Here is a 5,519-nt window from a genome sequence, read left to right as displayed (position 1 = left end):
TCAAAATATGTAACAATCAGAATATACTGTTTTAAGAAGTTTTATATATATATATATATAGAAAAAAATTAGTGATGGGAATAGCATGAATATAATTATTAAAAAATTGTAATTTTCAGCTTCTTTTTTTCTTAGTCTTTATCCTCTCTTAAATCCTAATATAATCAATTTGTAGTCTAATAAATATCCTTTCTTTAGTTTTGGTGTTCCTAAACTGCAAAAGTTTGTGATGTTAAAGAATAATTTAGATCTGGAGAAACAATTCAAGGTGAAAAGATAAAGGTGCTAAAATTTGCTGATGATATAGTAATTCTTGCTGAGAGTAAAAAAGATTTAGAAGAAACAATGAATTGCATGGATGAAGTCCTTCGCAAGAACTACTGCATGAAAATAAACAAGAACAAAGCAAAAGTAAATGTAGTAGAAATAATGAAGATGACCTCTGAATGTAAAAATGGGAAGAGAAAAGATTATGGAGGTAGAAGAATTTTGTTATTTGGGAAGTAGAATTACTAAAGATGGATGAAGCAGGAGCGATATAAAATGCTGAATAGCACAGGAAAAATGGGCCATCAGTCAGAAATATAATTTGTTTACATCCAATATTAATTTAAATGTCAGGAAAAGATTTTTGAAAGTATATGTTTGGAGCGTCGCTTTATATGGAAGTGAAACTTGGATGATCGGAGTACCTGAGAAGAAAAGATTAGAAGCTTTTGAAATGTGGTGCTATAAGAGAATGTTAAAAATCAGATGGGTGGATAAAGTGACAAATGAAGAGGTGTTGGAGCAAATTGATGAAGAAAGAAGCATTTGGAAAAAATATAGTTAAAAGAATAGACAGACTTATAGGCCACATATTAAGGCATCCTGGAATTGTTTTAATATTGGAGGAACAGGTAGAAGGAAAACATTGTGCAGGCAGGCAACGTTTGGATTATGTGAAACAAATTGTTAGGGATGTCGGGATACTGAAATGAAACGACTAGCACTAGATAGCGAATCTTTGACTCCATCAAACCAGTCAAATGACTGAAGACAAAAAAACTGCAAAAGCTTTTGTTTTAGGTAAAGGAAACCTTGGTAACATGAACCATCATTTGACAAAATTTTTTTATCCTACCAAATTTTATGTGTATAGGTGAAAGATAGATTTTCTTGAAGATTACAAGAGGACTATAAAATATTACTTAAGATATACGAGGTGTGTGAGAAAAGTAATGAGACTACTTCTTACTTACCAAAGTTATTATTTTTTCCCGTCAACAATATTATTCCCTTCAAAGTAGTTCCCTTGGGCAGCTATACATCGGCGGAGTTGTTGTTCCCACTCCTGGTAGCAGTACTGGAAGGCTTCAACTGGTAGGGCTTTTAAATGGTCGATCAAAGTCTTTTTAATGTTCTCCAGAGTTAAAAAAGGACATCTTTTTAAGACATGTTTTAATTTTGGGAAAAGGAAAAAGTCAAAAGGACTCAAATCAGGTGAATAGGGGGGTTGAGGAACCGTAGGAATGCGTTTTGAGGTCAAAAATTCCCTGATTGAAATGACCGTGTGACAGGGCATTGTCATGATGAAGCATTCACTTGTCTGCAATGTCTGGTCTCACGCGAATCACTCTTTTCCTGAGCCTTTCAAGGACACCTTTGTAAAACACTTGGTCGACAGTTTGTCCTGGAGGAACAAATTCTTTACGCATGATACCCCTACTGTCAAAAAAGCAAATCGGCACGGTTTTGATCTTTGATTTGCTCAATCGAGATTTTTTTGGTCGAGGAGATGACGGAGTATGCCACTTTTCGCTTTGCCGCTTTGTTTCAGGATCATACTCAAATATCCAGGATTCATCACCTGTGTTCACATGACTGAAGAATTCTTGGTCGTTGTCAATCCTCTCAAGAAGATCAACACACACGTTTCTTCGATTGTCCTTCTGTTCCATTGTGAGGTTTTCGGCACCAATTTCACACAAACCTTTCGCATGTCCAAATTGTCTGTCAAAATTTGATGTATGGTGAAAGTGTTTAAATTTAACTGTTCACTTATCATTCTTATTGTTAAACGACGGTCTGATCTCACAAGAACCCTCACACACTCAACGTTTTTGTCAGATTTTGAAGTTGAAGGTCTCCCTGAGCGAGGTTGATCTTCAAAGTGTTCTCGGCCTTCCAAAAATGATTTGTGCCAGCAGAAAACTTGTGCTCTTGATAAGCAATGTTCCCCATAGGCCTATGTCAACTTTTCAAAGGTCACACTCATGGATTCCCCAAGTTTAATACAAAACTTGATTGTACAATGTTGCTCTAAATTCCCATGCTCCATTTTCGTAACACAACAAAATCACAACTTCACCGATGGTGCTTTCAAAAATAATGTGTTAGCTGAACGGAGTTGAAACTCGTACTGAGCATGTAGAAGGGATGAACTGTCTAGCACTGACTGGTAGACACAGCGTTGCCAGATCGCTCGCGGTTTTACCAATTTCATTACTTTTCTCTTACACATTGTATAATCTTAAGTAAGATAATAGTATTATAAGCTTATAATGAATTATTTTTTATGAAAAACATAATTTTTTTTCTTCTCCAGTGTTTGATATCTCTATGCCAATGTTTTTCTTCTTTTTTTTTTTAAATAAAAATAGTCTTTCCATTTTTACTGTTCCATTCATGCAATAGAAGCATAGTTAAGCTAAAGTTCTAATTAATGAACTAACAGCACATTAACACATTTAGAATTTTGTATGAATATTTTTTTTATTTTAAAATGATCACTGTCAGTAAAAATGTCATGTTCCCATATGATTCATTTATACATGCCTCATAAAGAAGAAGTATCGACAGTTTCTATTTCCATGGTGAAATAGAATGATTTCAAACATATTTTACAAGAACCTATAAACAATCTTCATTCACTAGAGGATTATGCTGTTCTAATGTATCTAAATAATATGTACCGACATTGCAGAATAGTGAATCATCTTACCCCCAAAATAAATGTTTATTTTCTTACTAAAGCTGTAATATGTCTTCTTTATGACTTAAAATACATTTAACACGCATAAACACACACAACACAATCGATAACAAAAACAAAATTGTTTGAGTGATTTATTTAGCTGGTTAATTTATACTAGTTAACACAAAAATTCAAAGCAATATGTTTAAAAAAAAAAAATTCTTTTCATATGTAGGAAAAAACAAACTCATAAACTCTCTGATGTCTGATGGAAGGTGTTCATATGAAAACCATTATACTAGAAGCTACATAATTCCATTGTGAAAGTGTTTCTTTTCTTAATGAAGTTATCAATAAAAGATTAAAATCAGTTAATAGCTTTATTTACAGACATATTATTAATCACCCAGTTAGTGTGTGGTGTCATAATACAGAGCACTCAAAAAGTTGCTGTGCACTTGTATTATAGGTGTAATGACAAAACATTTTTAATTATTACTTTGTATTTTTATTTCATTATTTTACAGAAAAGAATATTACAGTAACTGGAATAGTTTATAAAAGGTATCGAAAATGACCTCCTCCAACGTCAGTAGAATGCACATCACTGCACATGTTTCAATTTGATTTCAAACACTTCTTAACCAGCTGATGTACTGGAATTTGGATATGTACACTGTTATTGTGGTTTTTAGTTAATCAAGTGTGTGTGGTCTGTTGTGATACACTGCTTTTATTTGCTGACCCCCATACAAAGTAATCTGTGGGAGTCAGATCAGCTGATCATGTAGGCCACAAACCCCTCAAAATGATTTATTAATTAAAGAAATTTTGTAAAAATTTCATTGACATGTTAGCTATGTGTGCTGTGGCATTTTGTGAATTAATATACACTCTAAGATGAAACCACACTTCATCTGTAAAAAAATGTAATGTTGAGGGTACCTATGAAATTTTGGTCAATAAAGCATTTAAAAAATTGACAATAATTTAATCTTTTGGCATGATCTATAGTTTTCAGTTCTGAACATAGGTGTTTTGTAGGGGAAAAATTCTAGTTCTTTTCTTACAGCTTTATATGCGGTAACGAGTCCAATATATTGCTGCTGTGCTAACTTGGGCATTGATTTTGATAGACTTTCAACCATAGCTTCAAAATATGAAGCAGCTTCTGTTTGTTTTGGTGGTCTTCCACTTTGGTCAGCGTCTTCAACAGAGCCTTTTGCCTAAAATTTTTCAATAATAGTTTGACCTGCAGTGTGGTGAGAGATAGGAGTATTTGGAAAATTTTCAGAAAATGTGTGTTTCACTAAATTAGAATACTTGTCACCTTCTCAAAAAACATCTTCAATGAGAAAATTGTGTTCCTTTACCAAAAGACCCATTACATTTCTCGCAACTATTGATTCTGATAAAGGAAACAACATGAAATGAAATGAAGCATGTTCAATCACAACTCAACAACTGACACCTTGTTTTCTTGCAGAGTAACACCCTATGAACTGAAAGGGCAACCAACCTAACACCAACAGAATGCACCAGGTAATTCTAAAGCATACTGCACAGCGACTTTTTGAACGCTTTATGAACTTATCATAAGTTAGGTATTTACTTTATGTTGTATTGATATCTAAGTAAGCAATCAGTAATCAATAAAAATTACACTGAAGATTTTACTCAGTTGTAAAATAACATGAAAAAAAATAAATTCTTTTAAAAGGTTTTTATATTCCTAAACAGCTACTTTCATATTTATTTAGCAAAAATAATTGTTTCTTTGACTGAATTTTGAAAATACTGTCTCATAAATATAACTGCAATCATTATTTATATAAAAATTATGAAAATAATTTACTTTTATGTAAGAAGTACATTCAGAATTCACAACAGTTCTGAATAAAATTTAGATAAATTATAGAAGTGTAAATCACTTTTGTAATTATTAAAAATCATGAATTTATATCCAATTAAATATAATAACAATATCTTAGTATTTTGAGTTCATGTAAGCTGAGATGAATTTATTTTTAAAAAAATTACCCAAAAAATAATAAAAAATTGGGCTGATTATATTTTGCTATGCTGTCTCATAAATAAAAAAGAGTAAGTAAATAATAAAGACAGATATTATTAAAATGACCACCTCATTTTAATTTGTATTAGTGATTTCATCATAAGTAAATTAGTATTCTAGACTTAAAAAAAAAAAATCTAACTTAAAATTACGTTATACTACGATGTTTTATGTTAAACAATTTGTGATTTGGAGCTTTTGAAATTCAGCAGCTGTACATGCAGCAATAATATGTCCCCTATGATGTAATCTATATACTTAAATGCAAAAGCATTCACTCTTTAACTCATTCATTATTGATTTTTCAACTTTCCAAATTCCTAGAAAGCTGAAATTTAGCATAGTAATTTATGGTAATCTTAATCAAAAAACTAAATATAAATTATCCTGATTAACCTTTGTGGTTGGAAAATGATAAAATGCCAAATGACAATATTACTTATTATAATTTGAAACTTCAGGTCATATGAAACATTATTATTTGTTATT

The sequence above is a fragment of the Lycorma delicatula genome, chromosome 10 (assembly GCF_047948215.1).
Source record: "Lycorma delicatula isolate Av1 chromosome 10, ASM4794821v1, whole genome shotgun sequence".
NCBI lineage: Eukaryota > Metazoa > Arthropoda > Insecta > Hemiptera > Fulgoridae > Lycorma > Lycorma delicatula.
This window is presented reverse-complemented; position numbering follows the sequence as displayed.